The sequence below is a fragment of the Triturus cristatus genome, chromosome 12, assembly GCF_964204655.1.
Source record: "Triturus cristatus chromosome 12, aTriCri1.1, whole genome shotgun sequence".
NCBI classification, from domain to species: Eukaryota; Metazoa; Chordata; class Amphibia; order Caudata; family Salamandridae; genus Triturus; species Triturus cristatus.
In genome coordinates, this window is record NC_140595.1 from 712,865,931 (window position 1) to 712,887,166 (window position 21,236).

A 21,236-nucleotide genomic window follows, 5' to 3' on the forward strand; every position below is an offset into this window, starting at 1 on the left:
AAAGATATCCCCCATGCGGGGAAATATTCAGTCCCTGCCCTTTTATATGCTGACGATGCTGCCCTAATCGCCAGAACGGGAGTGGGCCTTCAGCTTCTGTTAAATTCTTTTGCTGATTTTATGAAGGATTTGGACTTATCTGTAAATTTTGTAAAATCTCATGTCATGGTCATTGGCCCTAAATCTGCCAAATCCAAAACTTTTTCTTGTGGGGGCCATCAATTATCGAGAGTCTCTTCTTTTCCTTATCTGGGCGTCCTCTTTGATGATCGAGACTCCGGGGTAACCCAGTTACAGGCAAAAAAGATTGTGTTTTCAAGAGCTACAGTAGGAGTGCTGGGTTTTGCAAGAAAACTGGGAGCCAGACCATTGAAGGCTCTTATCCAAGTCTACAAGGCTAAGTGTTTATCCATAGCCTTGTATGGAGCTGAGGTTTGGGGCATTAAAAATGCTAAAAGCATCCAGACTGTCGAGGATAGATTTTTAAAAAATCTCCTCTCAGTACCAGTTTGCACGGCTAATTATATCGTCCACCAGGAACTAGGAATTGGTTACCTTGAAGACAGCATTGCCCTGGCCCCGATCCTGAAATGGATTAACATCTGGCTCAACCCGGATTTACACCTGAACCACACTATTTTGAGAGATTGTCTCTCGCTTGATTATGGCCCGCATATACCATGGTTGAAATATATTCGGACCCTGGCCAACAATCTCGGGAGACCAGAGCTGTACCTTTCCCCCGAGAATTTGGTAAAAGGTGACATCAACTGGTGCAAAGATAGTTATAGTTGCATATCCTCTTTGGTAAGGGAAAAGAAGGAGCTGGTTAAGGGTTCCGTTAGGAGCCACCAGCTCTGTAAAACAACACCTTTCATGGAACCCTATCTGGGATACGTAACAAACCCAAATCATCGCTTTCTTTTAACCAGATTTAGGTTGAATCAACTATACTCTTTGATTGGAGTTAAGACAGATTGGAAAAGGGTGTTAGACCCTAGCCCTTGTTCCTGTGATAATTTCTCCCCCCAGGACATTATACATCTCTTTTTCTTTTGTGAGCACTTTATCGACATCAGGAAACGTTTCTTAATCCCAATTTTAAAAGATAAAGGCTTTGTCCAAGGTCCAAGTGAGACCTGCTTTTTTGTATTTACAGCTTTTAAATAATGTTTGGGAAACCTTTAATATTGCAAGTTTTTTAACTGTGGTAATTCGTACTCTGAAAAAATGAACTGTACCCTTTTTAAATGTTGGTATTGTGTTATTAATGAAATCTCTTTTTTTAATATGTATTTATTGTAGTATGCTTTTATGGTTTGCACTAAACCGAATAAAGACTTTTGACTGACTGACTGAAAGGATTTTATTGCCATTTTAGTTATTCAGCTTTCTGCGGAACTGAGAGGGCAGGGAGGGGCCAGTGTGACATTGCTGCTGATTTGCAGCAATGACAAGTGGCTTTTTCAGTGTGAATTGGGCATGTCAATTTGGCCAGCTACATTATTACGGCCAAACAGACATGCGCAATTCAGCCTCTCCAACCCGGCTGTCATAGACAGCCAGGTTAGAGAGCAGGCACAGGCCTTCAGTGCTCTTCGGATGCAGCATGAGAGCATTGTCTGGATTGGATAAGGAACTGCGTGACCTCGCGCTGGAGGAGTTGGGAGCCAGCTGGAGAACACCGAGGACAGGACGTGCTGTAGGCTGAAAAGGTGTTATTTTGTTTTCATTTTAAAATGTAAATGTTTATTTTATATTGTTTCATTTTATCTATTTCGACTACCATTTTCATGGGTCACCAACCGCCACTGGACCAGGGACCAATACCGTGCAAACTCAACGGTAAAAGATATTGCTCTCGCTGCTCCATCTACCACCTCGATCCCCATACAAGCAAGCACCCACTGCAAATTATACAGATGTCCACAACCATCACACCCCGACAAACACGTCATACTCAGTCACAGAAACAAACCACTTCTTTGCTATCGAGCAGTTAAACGTTTTTCAATTGTGTGCACAAACGTGTGTGTATGCAGTACCTCCGCCGTAAGCCTTTATAAACCATACCTTTACATGTATTTGTGCAAACATGAACTTTTTAAAATACAAGCTCTGCACACTTATGTTACAGATCTAACCCAATGCTTTGTGTTGAGGTATGTACAAAGTTTACTGAAGAACCACGTTTTCCACGTATCTTGCCACCTCTTCAGCAAATTGAAAGTAAATGTGAATGTAACTGAAGGTTATCTGGGGAGGGAAGCAACTTGAAGAGTTGTATTCAGGTTCTAGGGACGTGCATTGAAATCTTTGAAAGTGTGTTTACAAACTCCTTTGTTTGTTCTGTTTCTTTATTGTGTCATTTTGACATTATTTATTCAGATTATTTTAGGCAGGAAGAATTCACGAATATCTGAATAATGAAATAACTAATGCACACTCCCTCATGTCTGTTTAGACATGATCTAGAGGGTGAGCATCTTCACCAGGAACCACGCGACGAGGTGGCCGAGTGGTTAAGGCGATGGACTGCTAATCCATTGTGCTCTGCACGCGTGGGTTCGAATCCCACCCTCGTCGACTGTTTTAACACATTTCGATCTATTGTTTTGCCAATTTTTTTTTTATCTATGGAAGATTTAAAAAGGCAACGTCTTTTCATCCGGCTGTGAAATTAGCAAAACGTTGAGAAATATTGTAACTTAAACTCGTACAGCTAAGAATGCCCAAATCGTGTAACTAGAAACTAGTGACGGCATCTAATCACCTTCAGCTACCGTGAGGACACGTCTAACAGCCAGAACAAGCCACAGCCTTATTTCCGGGAGAGTTTGCAGAGGAGGAATTGCAGATTAGTAGCTGGAGCTGCATACGTTCTATTTAGATTTTAGAGCCCACCCATAGCTGTCGTGACATTCCGTTCCTCTACTTTCATTGGCGAACCCGAATCAACATACTACGTCATCACTGGAGTGCAGGGTTATTCAAAAGATTTGAGCCTCCGTGTACAGCCAGCAGAGTGGCGCAGCGGAAGCGTGCTGGGCCCATAACCCAGAGGTCGATGGATCGAAACCATCCTCTGCTAGTTTACATTTTTCTTGGGTTCAGTTTGTATTTTATGGCCTTTCTTTTTCCATACACATATGGCTGTTTATCATTACCTGATGCTGTTTTTATTGCGAATTCTTTAGGTGAATTTATTTCACACGAAACGATGTTTAAAAATGTACAACATTCAGAGCCCTGAGTAATCACGCTTGAGCAAATTATTTTGCTCAATTCCCTCACTGGTTACCACGGCGCTTTAAGATTGCTTTTCTATATGTACTTTAGCCGCAGTGCTGCTGACTTCTTTACAAACAGGCATACGACCAAGCTAAGCACAGAGCTGGGTGTCACTGCCTCGAACGCATATTCGCATAACAACTCCCTGTCATGTCTAACTCCATTTATGCAAGCCTTACTACCACAGACAATATGCTAATTTTGCTATCGGATTGTATGTTACTCCACTTACCCACTACCATACCCTGCCCGAAAGAGTGCGATATGGGAACTGTAGGTGTTGAGCACGAGGATCAACAAGCCATTGCATGGAGGACTGGATATAGGGGAGGTTTGGGGAACAGAGTGGCCTGGGGTGACCTGTCATTTATTTTGGTAAATCGGCAATGCCCGGACTCCAGGCCGAATGGGATGTTTGGGGATGTTGTGTTGTGGGCGTTGATGTACTTGTTATAATTGCATAAAACCATAAAAAAATAAGAAGTAAAAAGTAAAAAGAAACATTTTGCTCTTTTTCTCTTGCTTTTTTTGTGTTCCTGTGCACAAACTAAGGCGACAGTATTCCACATGTGAACCACTTAAAAATATTAACACTACTTTGAAGTAACTGTGTTAAAAAAGTAACATAACATATTCAATAAATCCGAAAGTGCTTTGTATTGATGATGTGTAATTTAATATATAATTTATGTTTTACATTCTTTCTGGGAGGCAGACCATAATAAGGCACAAAGTAGAAGGTGCAGATGGCACATTGAACGGCGAGGCAGGATGTTCATAATATACACAGTTAAAAGCAGGATAAAAGACACATTACCAAAGAAGCAAATGTTAAGCACATCAAATTCATAAACTTTTAGAATGCACAATTTTAGTTTTGTTTATGGGTATTTTTATAGTGTTGATGTTTTGACAGTCAATATTGGAGTGGTTTTTATTTATGGTTTAAATTTCTTTATTGGGTTTTCAATGGGACAAAAAGGATAAAGAAGACTTACGGCAGCGCTTCAAGGCCCGTTGAATACAGGGCTTCGTGCAGTATGACATAACATCCCAACACCACATAATCCCCCTCCCTCGTCCACAACCCCACCCCTGGACCTGGTGACCAAAAGAAAGAGAGAGAGAAGGAAAAATAGTAGGTGGGTTACCCTTGCATGGAAGATCTAATATAATGACCCCCGGCCGGTTCTAGGGTGGTGCGACCGGTGCCACCGCACCGGGTGCTGACTCTTCGAGGGGGTGCTGTGTTTGGAAGTATTTTATGGTTTTAAAAGCACGTGCTGCCGCATTGCTGGCCTCCGGCAATTTTCATACAATTAAAATGTCAAGATAACTCCAGTGATTAATGTTCTTCCTGGAGAGAGAGAAGGAGTTTTGTCTAGTGGAAGTTTTAACTCATTTTGTGACAGGGCAGAAGGTTAATATGCCTGCTGCAAAGATGTGTACAATGCAGATCACAAAGTGCACATAGTTTAAATAGGTCAGTGCTTTTGTCAGAGAAATCCGTTTGTTACTAGCAGTGTAGGTGTTAAAATCCTAACATCGATCAGTGGACTATTAACTGTCATCAAAGAGCTGCAAGCAAACGGCAACGTATAGATTAGAGCATTATGATTTTTTCCTCTGTCTTTCATTATTCTAATGTTTAAAAATGTGTTCATTTGGTAAAAAAAAATCCTTATTATTAAATGTAACCCCCAACTATGGGGTTATGTTTGAAATTCTGAGTCTGTGCTTCTCCAGACCAGGCACTCTTAAACTATACTGTCTACCAGTATGGGTGACATGTGACTCACATTGTAGTCTTCTGGCTTATGCAACATTTCCTATACACTGATATATCCACATATGATTGATTGTCTCTGTGTAATGTGTGTGTGATGTAAATTGCTCTGACACCCTACACTGGTATAGGTGGCACTATATAACTGCACCTGAGAGAGAGTGGTTATGGAGACTTTAGGGGGCACTGTTAAAGGGTGGTAGTAAAGGTGTCCGTGGGGGGCGCCAACAAACATTGTCGCACACAGCGCCACCAGGCTATAGCCAGCCCTGTAATGACCCATAGGTAGTAGCCAGGTGGGCCTCAGTCAGTCGCAGTTGTTCTTCTTTCGGACAAGGAAAAAGTCACTTAGAATAGCAATCATTCTGAGAAAAAAAAAACGCTGACCAAAGGAATGTTGATAAATGATATGGGCTATGAAAAGTCAGATCTAACTCCCCAGTGAGGTAAGCAAAAAAATTACAAAACCAGATGATCAGCATAAAGTTCCGAAGTGCGGTGCACCGAAAGCCACACGGATACATGCGTAAAGTATATACACAGAAATGTGAAAACCCAGTGGTAAATGGCCATAAAGCTTCCACATGAGTTGAGTGAAGGCCGCATAGATGTAGTATGTACTAAGGATTGGAAAACACATTGCATAATTGCCTAAGAAGCTAACAAATGTATACAAGCATTGGAAATGCAATAGGTCTCGCATTTGTTTGATTTTGAGCTTTTTGCGGTGTAAATGGCAATGTTTTGTACCCATTTGTTATGGATTGTATATATGTGGTGTGTAGTGGAATATTTTGAGCTGGATTATAGTTATTTGTGGAGCACTATGAAGTATCAGGAAGGATATTGAGGAGGTGAAGAGCAGCATGAGGCAGAAGGACAGCAAGTGAGGGGAAGAGAAGCGTGAAGCACAAGGAAGGAGAGTGAGGAGGAGAGCAGCGTGAGGCACAAGGACGGAGAGTGAGAAGAGCAGCATGAGGCACAAGGACGGAGAGTGAGAAGAGCAGCATGAGGCATAAGGACGGAGAGTGAGCAGAGCAGCGTGAGGCAAAAGAAAAGGAGAGTGAGGAGAAGAGAAGAGAAGCTTGAGGCTGAAGGAAGGAGAGTGAGGAGAAGAACAGCGTGAGCCACAAGGACGGAAATTGAGGAGAAGAGCAGTGTGAGGCACAAGGAAGGAGAGTAAGGAGGAGAACAGCGTGAGGCAGAAGGATGGAGAGTGAGGAGAAGAGCAGCTTGAGGCACAAGGATAGAGAGTGAGGAGGAGAGCAGCGTGAGGCACTAGGATAGAAAGTGAGGAGGAGAGCAGCGTGAGACACAAGGATGGAGTGTAAGGAGGAGAACAGCGTGAGGCAGAAGGATGGAGAGTGAGGAGAAGAGCAGCATGAGGCACAAGGACGGAGAGTGAGGAGAAAAGCAATGTGAGGCAGAAGAAAGTTGAATGAGGAGGAGAAGAGCAGCGCGAGTCACAATGAAGGAAAGTGATGAGAAGAGCAGCATCAGGCAAAAGGAAAGGAGTGAGAAGAGCAGCATGAGGCATAAGGATGGAGAGTGAGGAGAAGAGCAGCGTGAGGCACAAGGAAGAAGAGTGAGGAGAAGAGCAGCTTGAGGCACAAGGACGGAGAGTGAGGAGAAAAGCAATGTGAGGCAGAAGAAAGTTGAATGAGGAGGAGAAGAGCAGCGCGAGTCACAATGAAGGAAAGTGAGGAGAAGAGCAGCATCAGGCAAAAGGAAAGGAGTGAGAAGAGCAGCATGAGGCATAAGGATGGAGAGTGAGTAGAAGATCAACATGAGGCAGAAGGAAGGAAGGAGGGTGAGGAGAAGAGGTGTGTCGTGAGCTCAGCCGGCATACTCCAGCATGCAATAGGGATGAACATGTAATTGTGACAGTAGATGGCACACATTTGTTTTTGAAAGTACATATACTTACAATTACAGCCAAAACAAGATCATGACTTAATTTGTGGTCATTTTTCAACTTCGGGGTCCCGAGGTCCAAATTCAGCAGATTAGTACCTAGACCGGATGTATAACATATTTTATATGTTACCCAACAAATCAACCAAAAAGAAGACTCGTTATAGGGAAAGCAAGCCGGTAGTCTGTCATGGGTAGCGTAACATATAGTAGTACATACATGAAAGCTGGCACTTTGCATTCGGAGGGGACCATGGGAATGAGTTAAAGTGTGACGTTTTTGCAGGCACCAGTGCTGTTTTCAACACATCGTATGCCAGGGCATCGCGTTATGCAGTCCTGTCAATATTTATGTTTCAAGAAACCTCCTTGTGATACGTATTTTATGTAGTGCCAACAAGCCACCCGAAGACCTTCGCAGCGCACAAGGCAACACAGTGCTGTAAAACCCGTCAGAAAGATCAGCGTATGTAAACAGCGGCAGTAAACTCACTGTGTGCTGAAAAGTAAACTGTCACCTTCAGTACTGCGCTACCATGATGCAAAGCAACAACACAACTGGAAACAATGTCACATATAAAGCCTTAGAATCGAAAATACGTCTTGAGTGACATGGAGTAACTGAAGTTAACCAAATGTTTTTAGCAACCCGGAAGGATGATTTTAATCAACCTAGTAAGGTTGAAAGCTCGAGGTATGTTAGGAATTAAAACCTCAAGTGCATTTTCACTGTGGGACTCTACGAGCACTTACGGGCATTTTATGACGCCGCTAAATTCGAACCAAAGATTAAGAGACAGGAAATAAGAATCGCTCGTTACCCTTTAATCCTTGGATGCCCGGGGGGCTTCCGGTTGCATGGGTCACCCGATGTTAGACGCCGCCCTGTTAACCCTCACATTCTGCCGATTGGTATGTGGAGCAATCCCTGCAGACACCGCACAGCCATAACTGGGACCAGAGGCGCAACTAGAGCCAAATTTCGGGGCGGGGGCTGAGAAAAAATTTCGGGGGGGGGGGGGGGGGGACTGAATCTTTTAAGCCAGAGGCAGAGTGGAGCTGCAGGGGCTCTTAGAAGGGGTGAAACAACAGCGAGGCCTCATTAACATGCAAATGGTCTTTTAAAGACCTGTGAAGTGCTCGGGTGCGGCTGTGTGTGTGCCGCGAGGCTGTCTCATCCCGGGCTGCCAGACGCGACGGGGGGGGGGGGGGGCTGAAGCCCTGTGAGTCCAATGGGTGTTGCGCGCCTGACTGGGACTCACTGTGGAATACTGGCGGGTCGGACTCCACGGGCGCTGCGTTCAGTCACCAAGGCAAATATGCTGGTATAATAAACAAGGAGCAAGGGGCGCGAACCAGGCGCCATGGCAAACAAGTTGGCTAGCTTCTGTACTTCGCTGCCACGGTGAAATACAACTCCCAGAATCCTTGCTAATCATGTAACAAGCAAGTCATTAGAGGGAGGACAGTTTGCAGTCACTCTCCATAATGCCTTTTCTTGTTTACAGCATGCATCGCCTGACACAAGGGGAGACGGAGGAGATGAAATCCAGTTTAGTTAAACTGCAGATAAACTGCTCGTTGTGAGAGAGTGATACTCGCATCTGACCATCAGACTTGGACTCAGTACAAGAGAAAAAAAAACAAGAAGGGTTGGGCGAGAAGGGAGGGGGGAATGCCAGCAACAGAGGAGGCCGCGAAAGTGAAAGTGATCGTGATTACGATCGCTACGAAGGAAAGACACATGGCGCTGCGCGCGTGCACGTTCACGTGCACTGTAGCTTTAGGCCACGGCAGCACTTTGAAAAGCCCAGATATAAAATGTCTCTTCGAGCCTTTGGCTCGCGAGACCTAATAACACATTTTCCAAAGCTAGCACATGGTGAGGCACAAACCCGGTTCTAGAGGGTGGGCCAGATGGGTCCAGCCCTCCCAAAATAGGGCTGCGGCCCACCCATCGCCCATTCACAAGTAGGAAACAAGCCTTTGTTCTTTTACTTAATGGAAAACTAACACAGGACTGCAGTCTCGCTATCAAAGCCTAATGCCTTGGTCTACCATACATGCCTGGGGACAGGGGTGAGGTAACAGGGGGTGGATGCTATTACTGTGCAAGTGTAAGTATAAAGAGTGCTGTGAGAGCTCACTATATTGCAACCATAAACTGACACAGTAATTAAGAGATGAAAACAGTTTTCTCTCAGAAACAGTGTGAAGGATTTTCCAATTTGAAGAAACGTGATTCAAAATGTGCATACAAGCAGGATATATATCTTAGCAGTGGTTTATTTTATTTCTACTGTGATGGCATTCCTAAATTATTGCTTTTGGCCACTGGAATTATATAGCCATGTAAAAGCAAATTATGCTGTAGTATTGCCTACATTGCGTAGCAACAAAAGGCATAATAGCATTACTTCATTATTTTTACATTTGTTTTACTTTAACACTGTCTGCAAATTACACAGTACATAATGGATTATGTGACAAAATGTGGTAAATCCGTAAACATGTGGAATAGCCTGCAGCCACAGAATTGCATAGTTCCAGTGGATCTGTTTATGGCATCATATTAAACAAAAAATCATTGGAAATGGCAAAATGTTAACTCGTCTTCTTAAATGAGAAGACGCGCCAAGTTTCACTAACACAACACTGATACAGAAGGGGAAGGAGCAGTGCAAGTGCCTACTATACAAAGAAAGCACTGGCAATGTGCTGCCGCCGTCCTGCCCACTCTCAATCTCCTGAGGCGCTCGCAGAAGACAGAGCTCTCTAATATAAATAGAAGGAACTTAAAGAACAGACACCCCACTTTGGGGCACTGGTGAATGTGCAATTATACTATCCCAACAAATTCTCTCCTTTTGTCACATGAGCAGACAGAAATGGATTATAGTCAGGGCCACTGGAATCATGTGATTCTGCAGTCAGAATTTTAAACATAAATGTGGATTTGCCACATTTGCCACACAATCCATCATCTGCCGCATAATTTGTAGATTTTAACAAAAGCAAACTTAAATGGATTAAAGGTTACTAAAAAGGTGGGCAGGGGTGGCTAATGAGTCGAAGGCCATTCAAAAAGGATTACACGACACCTTTCGGCTGCTTACTGCTGTACTTGCTTTTTAACCTAGTACTAATGAGATAAAACCTTCTTCCAGTCAGTGTTAAAGTGTAAAAAAAGCCAAAATAATAAAATACTACCTCGCATTATGCTGAAAAATGTAGTCAACCCTGCTGCTTAATTTGGTCCTTCCATGTTGAATAATTCCAGTGGCTCTGATAATTGTGCTACTATTGCTCCTCGGGTCCTAATCCTAAACTGATAAGAGCGAGGGGAAGATGAAGAAGAGGGACAGGAGGGTCATAGTGCACTAGTAAGAGGTGTGGTGCAGCCAGGATGGCTGACTCTGGTACACTGGGCTCCTGGTTTAATTCCTGGCAGCAGTGGCAGGTTAGCCCAGCACCATGTGACTCTGGGCAATAACTCGCTTAATCTTCCCGATGGCCCCTGATGCCTTGAGACCCTTATGGGGAATTAGTTCGCACTTTACAAATACTGGGTTATTAAAATAGTGAGGAGGCTGAGGGAGGATGATGAGGAAAAAGGAGGATGTGAGAAAGACTGTAAGTAAGACAGTGGAGGGTGAGGCACAGAAGAGGGTGTGGTGGAAATAGAACGGTGTAGTAGAGTGAGATTAAGTAGGCACAGTGAGAGGAAGGCAAGGTCAGGAGAGAGAAATTGGATAAGGCAGAAAGAGAGGAGGGTAGAGTAAGAGAAATATGAGAGTGAAGTGGAGAAAGAGAAGAGCACAGGTGGATAAGGTGGAGAGAGAGTAGGGTGATGTGAAGAGAGTGAGGTGTAAAGAAGTAGAGGGTGAGGTGAGTGGGACAAAAGGTGAAGTGGAGAGAAAGGAGGGTGAAATCGAGAGCAAGGAATGTGAGACAGAGAGAAAGGAGAGTGAGGTGGAGAGAGCAGAAAAGATCAAGCCAATAAGTTTAAACCTTTAGAACCACTAGAAATATACGGTCTAAACTAGTATACAGAACCCATCAGTAGGTAGCGTATGTTCAGTGCTTAATTTGAGCCAATGGTTTCCTGTGCTCGGCACCAGCATTTAATTGTCAACACAGGCACTTGTGGCAGTCTGCTTCAAGGTGGCGCTGTCTGATATGACCACAAAAACAGTCAATTATAAATTCAATAAACGCTAAAACTGACTCTTACCTTCTGCCTAAGCCATTCGTTTAGCTTGAATAGTCCGAATTGTCACACTTGTAGGAATGTGATGGTTAGTAATTGTATTGTTACTATGATTGGCAGCATGGCAGGGGCAATGTGTGGTGCAAACTCCAAGGGCAGAGTGCATATCCTTGATCACCTGTGACAGTGCAGGGGAAAAAGAGTCAATACTTGGTTTGGCAGGATGTGATGGCAGGCCCACCAATACAGTGACGCCTGTGTTGGCTGTGTGTGGGGTGAGTGTAAGCCAGCCCTCAGGGAGTAGCTGGTGCTGGCAACAACTCCAACAGTCATTAGGCACTCAGTAATGCAATGTCAGTACAACAAGGGGGAATGACTCGAGTCACACAGGGCCAGTGGCCCCAGATGCACAGCGGCTGACACGCGCCCACCGACACGGGACGCTGATCTGCAGGAGACTGGTTTAGGGTCATGAGGGCATAGCAGGGTCTCGTATCTGTCATATGTGCCTTCCGCGGAGTGTTAAGGTGGAGAATGGGGGGCCTACCCCTAGGGCATGATGCAGAGGGCACATGCCAGCTGTGTCCGGCAACATGGCGCATATGAATGCCACAGACCCAGCCCCGACACCAAGTCCGTACCCGCCCGTTGCTGATGAAAATCCCCATGCCACAGGCTCAGACACCAATGATGTTCTGCCGGCGGATGACGGACACTCATGGTGCACAGGGTTAGTGGCATCACGTGTCGCAGGCCTGTTTAATGGAATTATGCCACACTGATCGAAGGGAGTCTGGTGCTGTGGCCGCTGCCACGGACTTGGGGTCGCTGCCATTCAGGACTCAGGACACTGTTCCACATGTGGGACCTACTGGTCTGAAGAGGACGCTGGTGGAGCATGTCAATAAGCAAGGAGTGATGTGGGCCTGCATTGGGGAGGCCAGCGATGGACTGCAGAGGCTGCTGAGCTCGCATGACTGGGGCCTGGAGCTTGCACCGGCATGTGTTGGGCCCTCTTCGGCACACAACGGTGTCGGCAGCTGAGCAGTGCGGCCCTGGTGCACTGGGGCAGGCAGGCCTGGTCTGTGCATCAGCGTCCTGGGGTGCAGCAGGCGCACATGGTTGTAGGCCCGCTGCTTGTGGCGTCGGCCTCGTTGCAGGTCGCACGGTGCCGCACTGTCAGTGACGTTGGCCTTCCCGGGACTGGACCACGCACTGTGCAATGGGGTTTGTCACCACACCCCTGCGCAGACCTGGAATACTCAGGGCCAACCCACTATGCTCCCGCACACAGGGGGGGACGCAGCGTGCAACACTTCAGCTATCTGTTCCATGGCCGGGGTGACATTGTTGCTTCCACTGCTCACTACTCTCCAGTCACCAGCAGTTGTGGTCTGCATGGACATGTCTGTGGCTTGCATAGCCATGTCTGTCCTGCACATCCACGCCTCACTTCTCATTGTGTACATTCCCATTCACGTGTCACATGCATCCTCGCACATGGCTGCATTCCGCATCTCCACACGTTCAGCTGTTGTGTGGCTGTGGTGCAGGGGTAGCCCAGGATGACCATGGAGCGGTGTTGTCATCTCTGGTAGGTGTCCGTGTAGTTTGACATAAGTGGTTTGGTTACGTGTGCATTCCCACAGTTGTGCGTTGTGTGTTGGTGGCTTTGGGGTGTGTGATGTGTTGATTTGGCACTTACCAACGGGCAGTCCCGTTCCATATGTGCCATCCTGGAAGCGCTGGTTGATGATGGACTGTTGGAAGATGAAGTAATCATGCACACTGCCTGGGTAGTTGGTGACAACATTGGTGAAGAGTCCCCGGTGGTCCACTATTGCCTGCACATTGATGGAATGCTGATGCTTTCTGTTGCAGTAGTGGTGTGCAGTATCTGCAGGGGGCACAAGTAGGACATGTGTGCAGTCGATTGCCCCCAATCCGGCCATGGTGTAGAAGCCTTGCTTTGTCTCCAGCTGTTCCTGCGCAGTGTTGGGGAAGTGAAGGTACTGGGGTATGAGGCTGAGGATGGCATCCAGGACAGGTGTGATGAACTTTGATAGGGCTGGCTGTGAGACCCCTCCAACTCTGGCAGTTGTAGGTTGGAAGGTACCAGAGGCCAACAGATGCAGCACAGCCAGCAGCTTTGTCTGCAGAGGGATGTTGGTTTTCCCCTGTGTTGGTACCGTCAGCCTGTGGGCAATGTCAGTCAGGATGCGGAGGATGGTTGCCCTTTTGAGCCTGTAGTGGGCAATGACTTCCGCGGACGTTAGGTCTGTGAGAGGGTGGTGCATTTTCTGTAGGTCTGCTGTCTTACTCTGTGCTGCCTCTGTGGTGGTTCGGGGAGGGGGCGGTTCCGGGTCCAGGGGGTGGTGGAGGTCCTAGGGGTGGTGGCAGTGGGTTTTGTGGCCCTGTTGGGGCTCCGGGCTGCATGATGAGTAGCTCCATGGTGTCGTTTGTTCTTTGGGTGTGGCTGTATGCGGGTCTCCGTTGCCTACTGCATGGAGTCATCTGTCTTTACACCTGCATGAGGCAGGTGTTAAATACCTACGGCTACCGCGGCTTATTGTGTGGTTTTGACTCGCATCATGGATCTATCAGTTCGTTGTGAAAGTGGTGTTGTGTTTTTTTTATGTGTTTTTGCACGGGAACACCTACTCTGCATCTCAATAGTGTTAGTTGGTGGTGTCCACCGTGGTGTTACATTTTGGGGCAGTTATCGCTTGAATACTGGCGATGTCTGCAGTTTGCACCGGATTCTGAATGGGGTGTTAATTCTATCTCCACTTTTGGTATGTTAATGTGGGGATAAATCGGAGATGGGTCCTTGTGAATATGCCCCAGTCCCTCTTTGATATGTACATGGGGTTTGCTAATCCATATGTGGTGCTCATGTGTGGTCGCTGACTCCGCCAGTGCTAGGGGAAACGTAGGGGTGCTCTGTAGCTTTGTAAATACGGAGCATCCCTACTTTTTGAAAATGTTGCAGCACCAATTTTGCCTTAACAACACTCTCCAACATTTTGCTGTAAATTTCCCCCACAGTGTTTTAAAATCTTGGTAACTTAATAGCCCATTAACAATACACATACATGTAGTGTATACATCGTTGCTTTAAATGAGGAAGGGACGTAGCTGTTCAATAGTGCAGCAGATGCTGGGGCACCGGGTGCACAGGGGTTTGAGGGGCCCACTGTTATTATTATTACAAATGTGGATTATTACTGTGTCCAAAGTTCTACTGTTTTCAACCATTATTCCAGGGGAGATGGAGTGGGGGAGTCTGCTTGCAACAAATATGCGCCACAGAATAAAAAAAAAGGTTTACTGTGATAATTTTCTGTTAAGTGTCTGCTTCTAGTCTTTTCCATGCCCTGGGAACATGTGTAAACCTGCATAAAACGTAACCATATGTTAAGTAGGATGCTAAAATTAAGGGGTATATTCACAAGAACATGTGATAACTACCGCAAGAGTAGCGTAACGCAACTTTCAATATAGCGGTCCATCGCGGGAAAATAACCCTGTGACAACGTGGGATTCACAACCAGGCGGGACCATGCGATAGTCAGCAGATAACACGCAAACTGTCCACATGAAAATCAATGCCACGCCGCATAAATGCGTTACGCGAATGCAAAAATACATGCAATGTAGCCAACCGTGGTACAAAAAGTAGCGAAAACCAGCCACAGGCCTGCAAATCCCACGCGTCTGGCGGAAAATGCACTAGAAACAATCCAAAGTGCGGAGCAACATGGATGCACACTGACACAGCGCAGGGGCCAACTCGAACCCCACAACCCCCAGAGATCACCAGCAAGGAACAACAGGGTCGGGGAAGGCCAAAGAGAAGAGGGAGAGGAAGACGTGTGCAGACCGCAGGAAAACAAGACCAGCGTCACGGAGGCGACAGAACACTACCAGCAACTGACCCACTAGCAGACCAGCTGGAATGCAGTCGGAGTGTGGAGGAGGCCAATCCAGGAGGCCAATAGGCGCCGGCATGATGCGACTACCTAAACCAGGCACAAACCCGCTGCCAACAGGAAGGCAGCAATGCCGACAGGAGGTGGCAGTCCAGCGCCACCGGAGGAACTCAAGGAAACCCAGGCCACAGTCATTAGTGTGGAGACGCTGCAAGGAGTAGGGAGTACGGACACAGCTCGAGAGGACCTGACACAACATCAACAGGGACTGGGGGGAAGGGGGGAGTGGGCACAATGGCACACATGCACAACGAGGTGTAGCACACTGCACACCCACAACCACACAGGTCCATGGGCCCGATCCTCTTGGTACCCTGCAGCACACACACATAGCACGAACAGCACACCCACATTGACGACAACGAGGAACAACGCGCATAGCCCACACTGCAGAACAGAGGACACAACTGGCTCCGCACATGCACAGAAACATGCCTACTACATCTGACGGAGCCGGAAACTGTGAAATGGGAATGTACGCGTATGACATCACATCTGTCATGTAGACCAAATCTACACTGTCCCGCAGAATATTCCAGCACCCCTCAAACAGTCACAATGTACATTGCCATACAGTCTCCATGCAAACCTGCAGAATGTGCCAGCATATATGTCAAAGAAAAGTCAATACGCACCTCCCCTTCACATCGCAGAGGGGCATACAACACCTTCAGCAGAGCACAGAATACAACAAATCAGTGATGCTGGAGAGGACCACCACACCGTTGACACCGATGCCCTACAACAACACATGGATATCCCACGCAACCCCCCACCTGGACCCGGACAGTCAAGCTACTCAGTGGAGAACACCCAGCCTTCAACAGACCACACAGCAGGAAGCAACCACAAGCACAGCTGGGACACGACACTTCACCCACCCACACATCGCACCCCAATGCCATGTTCCTGCACGCCAAAAGGATGTGGCCCAACAGGTGTGGGTGGGGGCCGAACCCATGGAATGCGAACCAGGACACATACGTAGGTGTCTATCACCCTTCAGGGGCAACCAACACCCCACTAAGGAGACCCACACTGCCATAGAGACACATGCAATGACACATTCACAGTACAGAACCACAGGCAGGGGCACTCAAATTCCAATCACACTCCCATGTTGGCTCTGCGTACGACGGACCTGGCCACTCCCCTTACAAATTGAGTGGGGGACGACAAAGCTACATGTCCAAGTTACAACCCACAGCCTCAGTGACACCTCTGCATCCGATGTACACAGCAATATGTAATGGTGTCGGGCCCAGGGCCCTCATCCATACAACAGGACCACAGGGACACAAGCAGATACCGTGTTGAACTGGCTACGGGCACATGCGCCCAGCCCCTTTATTGGGAGGGCCACATGTACAGTGACGCCTGTGCTGGATGTGTGGGGGTGAGTGTAAGCCATTCCGCGTGGAATGTCTGGTGCTGGCAACCACTTGCACATTAGACACTAGTGCAACGGAAACAGAAAACACATGCATCAAAGAGTCAACTGCTGAGCAACATAGAGGGAGCCGGAGAAAGTTTAGAGGACAGCCAACATGCAAACAGAAGTGCCCGTGAGTTGCTGTACACAGGGGTTGGGGCACTAGAGATGAGAGCGCTCATCTGAAGAAAAGGCCTCGGATTGCGTCCCTTCGATATATACTCCCGATGCAGATGCAGTGGGGTGTGTCAGACCTGCATCACCTTCCCTATCAACGTCCCAGGGCTCCCACACAGTTTGAGGTGACATTGCTGCGCAACCTCTCCACAGCACAAAACGTAATCAGTAACGGACAATGGCTTGCGATGCATTGAGTCACTGTCACCTGGAGTGCTGAGCAGGCTAACATTCCGATGATGGCACCCACGACAGGTGTGAGCAACTCCGTCTGTCTGTCTGGACCACCGTTTCGACTCTGGCAGATGGCTGTTGGAGGTTGTCCTTGATGCAACGTCCGGGCCGGTCCGGAATCGATTTGATGTGTGCCCCCTGGTAGGACGCAGTTGGGGCCGGAGGCTGCGTACAGCGCAAGACCACCGTTTCAGTGGCCATCCAATTTCTCAGAAGAAGGGGTCACAGACCGGACCAGCACAGAGTTAGTGGGCCCGGATGGATTGTGGCTGGCACAGGCACCTAGCCACGGGACGGTGATTTGTGGTGCAGTCAGATGGCCCATGCGACCTGAGCGGGTCACCATCAATGTCCGAGGTGTATGTTGCGGAGGGTTTCGGGGGACAGTGGAAGGTGTCCTCCAGGGCATGACGCTGAAAGGTTTGATTTTATCAGAAAACAGCAAATGGAGGAGTGGAATGTGACAGCCTCGTTGCCACCACCAAATTCGGTACCAGCTACATGAGGCTGAAAACTGCCCCTAGTCCATAGACTCAGATGCCACCAAGGTTCGACCAGAGAGTGTCCATGATAGTCCGGGAACAGACTTAGTGGCAGAGGTGCTGAGAGGGGATGCAGTCTGCGATGATGCCGGTACACTGATATGAACTCCACCATTGCTAAATCAAGACTCTGTGACCTATTGGACCGCAGTGTAGGCCGGAGGAAGCGGTTAGCAGTGGGCCACAGCCACTTGTCGTTGGCTCGCGAGGCACAGAGTTAGTCACACAAGGCAAGTTATGGATAGTGTTTGCTCACCTCTGTAACGATGATCCTGTTCCCTCTGGACTGCAACGCGTCATCCTCTTACGCCTCTCCGTGCCTGCGATGAAATGTATTCTGCCTTTGAATAATCCATGTTCAGTTCCAAATCTGTGACTTACTTGACCGTGGAGTAGGCCTGAGGCAGCGTTCAGCACGGACCATTCACCGAGTTTCACCGGCATGGGTTGGATGGCTCCACCGGCCTACGTAGTTTAGGTTCAGTGGCGCCACGTGTCGCCGGCTGGTGTTGAACAGGGTTAGTGGCACCACATGTTGCCGGCTGGCATTGAGCAGTGTTAGTGGCACCACGTGTCGCCGGCTGGCGTTGAACAGGGTTAGTGGCACCACGTGTCACCGGCTGGCATTGAACAGGGTTAGTGGCACCACGTGTCACCGGCTGGCATTGAACAGGGTTAGTGGCACCACGTGTCACCGGCTGGCATTGAACAGGGTTAGTGGCACCACGTGTCGCCGGCTGGTGTTGGATTGCCCCACCAGCCTGCGTAGTTCAGGTTCAGGTTCAGTGGCGCCACGTGTCACAATATGCCCATATGGAACTATGCCTCACTGATCGGGGTCTGGTGCTGTGGCCACTGGCCCTCTGGCTTGGAACTTGCACCGGCACATGGTGGGCCCTCCTTGACACACTCTGGTGTCGAAAGGTGATCAGTGTGGCCTGGCTGCACAGGGGTGGGCCTGATGGGTTTGTGGTCTAGCGTGCCGGGGTTCAGCAGGCGCACAGCATCACAGGCAACTCCGCTCACGAGGTCGGCCTCGTGGCAGGATGAGAGGCGCCACCCTGGCAGAGACGTTGTGCTTTCCGGAAGAGGACCACGCCCGGGGCTACGTGCTTTTTATTCACACCCCTACGCTGGTGTGGAGTACGCTGGGTGATCCCACTCCGGTCACGCTTGGGGGGGGCATAACAGGCAACATTTCCGCAAGGTCCCCCACTGGCCAGGGTGAAATGGTTGTGTCCACTGTCCACTAGACACCATACACCAGAGGTGCGTGTTGCCATGGATATGGTTGTGTTCTGCTTACTGCGGTCTGTCCAGCACATCTCTGCCACTCTTGGCATTGTGTACTTTCCCAGTCATTGTTCTACTGCATCCTTCACACATGCCTGGTTGCCACCTCTCCCCACATTCGGCTATTGTGTGGTTGAGGTGCCATGCTGTTGATGGCTCATGTTCAGGGCTTGCCCAGGTTACCATTGTAAGTTGTTCTGTCATGTCTGGTGGGTGGGCACGCTTCCTGGGGGTCCACTGTCTTTGTCTGCGCTGCGTCTGTGGTGGTCCAGAGGGGAGGGTTGTTCCAGGTGTGGGTTGGGGTCCTGGAGTGGAGTGGGCGGGTGGGTGTTGTGGCTCTCTTGGGTGTCTGGGCAGCATGATGAGTGGCTCCATGGCGTCTGTTGCCCTTCCGATGTGGCCCTGGGCTGGTCTCCTTTTTGTGGCGCTGGCTGCCGTCCGATTATTACACCAGATCAGAGCAGGTGTAGATTTCCTGGTGCTAACGCGCCTTATCACCGGTTTTGTGTTTTTTTTCGCCAATGTGGCTGGTCGTTGAGAATGTTGTGGTGTTATGTTGTCGCGGATTTTGGCACGGGAACGCCCACTCTGCATCACATTAGAGATAGTTGCGGTGATCCTCTGTGGCAATGTTTTGTGCGGCTGCTATGGCGGGTAAATTGGTGCTGTGGGCTGTTAGCACCAGCTTGTGTATGGGGAGGTAAATTTATCGCCACTTTGGCTGCGATAAAGTGCTGATGACTCGGCGATAAATCCTTGTGAATATGCCCCTAAGAAGTTAGCGATTTAGTCGAAGAAACCGCCGTTTATACTGCTGTCAGGTCGAGCGCATCCCTTTGTTGTGATCGCGTCTTACTTTGCTTTTAAGTACTCGCCAAGAAAGAAGAAGATCTGGAACCAATCTCAGAGAGCCGACATTTGCGAGACTACAAGTAGGAATTTGGTTGGCTGCTGAATGCAACAAACTTAGGGGCAGATTTACAAGCCCTATGCACTACTTTTGCGTCACTTTTCCCATGGTAAAAGTGATGCAAAAGTGGCGCAAGGGGCTTGTAAATCTGCCCCTTAATTCTTTTCAATTAAAATCCTCATCATTTGGTAACATTCATTTAAACGGATTGTTATTGAGGCAAATGTTTACGAGTAAATCTGAGTACAGATGAAAGGTATACTCTTGTGAGCAAACACTTGAAATTAAATGGCAATGAAGGAGAAAAAACAAAAGAAGGCATTTTGTAAAAATGATTGGCAGCGGTGGGATTCGAACCCACGCCTCCAGAGAGACTGGAGCCTTAATCCAGCGCCTTAGACCGCTCGGCCACGCTACCTTGCTGTATTTTTGCCACACACCCATATACATCGCTGCATCCCACTGTGTGGACCACTCTTTTTAGTTGACGTGGAAGAAGGCAAAAACAAATTGACAAACGAAAGAAGAAGGCCAATCAGTTAGTTGGGAAAACGTGACCGGAGCATAGCATAGGAAGGAAAGCAGGCAAAGATGCTAATGTAAGAGAAAGAGTGCCATGAGGATTCACGCAGGTTGGACAACTTTCCATGTTTACTTTACAGAGCACTTTGCTCCTCGAGACACATTGCTTGGGTGGTGACACTTTGCATGCATGTCAGCATCAGAAGCGAGAAGACTTGCCGAGGGGTGGACTGTGAGTCATGAACATGGATAGCTTTTTACCCTAAAGCCCTATAGAAATTTTTTAGTTTCACTCTAACTCCTCTTCTCTAAATTAGCCCACCTTGAAAGGTATGACTGTCTGGATATGAAGCTTATTGAGTGTGATAACTATACATCCGGGTATCTGAGTTCCAATCCTTTTACCACCTCTTGGAGTAAGTCTTTACTGCTCGTTATTGTTACTGGATTGTATGTCAAGTTTAGAAAATGAACAATTCTGTTACCAAATGCAATTAACTAGTCTTAACTTTAGAAAAATCAATGGTAAATAACAGTATCTATCATGTCTACTGCTCAGTGACTACCAACTGCCATGGGGCTTAGTCCAGATGGCACATTTTAGCCATGGAACTAGGATAGTTAACATCTAATCTCAGCCTCACCGCTTCATCTAAATATGGTGCAGATCAACACTGTGTTCTAAACCTGGGCAGGGCTGGAATCTCTGACACCCACACTTGCAGTCCATTGGACTAGCTGGATACATAGAACCAAAAGGGAACAATGTTTAACCCCATCCTCCTATTTGGCCAAATTGTGTGCTTTAAAGCTATCACTTTTTGAACGTTCCTTTGCTCCCTTTTGCCAAGTCTGGGAGTATTGAGAATCACTATAATAGTTGCTAGTAAGAGTGAAGTTAAAAAAGGGACTGGATATTACCTGGGGGGATGG

The 21,236-nt window shown here is 47.7% G+C and overlaps 2 non-coding genes across 2 annotated transcripts; one reads left to right on the top strand and one right to left on the bottom strand.

The window, feature by feature from the left end:
• Positions 1-2,504: 2,504 nt before the first annotated feature.
• Positions 2,505-2,586, top strand: TRNAS-GCU (transfer RNA serine (anticodon GCU)). Its single transcript has one exon. It is a non-coding gene; the product is annotated as a tRNA-Ser (tRNA).
• Positions 2,587-20,117: 17,531 nt separating this feature from the next.
• On the bottom strand, positions 20,118-20,199 carry TRNAL-AAG (transfer RNA leucine (anticodon AAG)). Its single transcript has one exon. It is a non-coding gene; the product is annotated as a tRNA-Leu (tRNA).
• Positions 20,200-21,236: the final 1,037 nt, after the last annotated feature.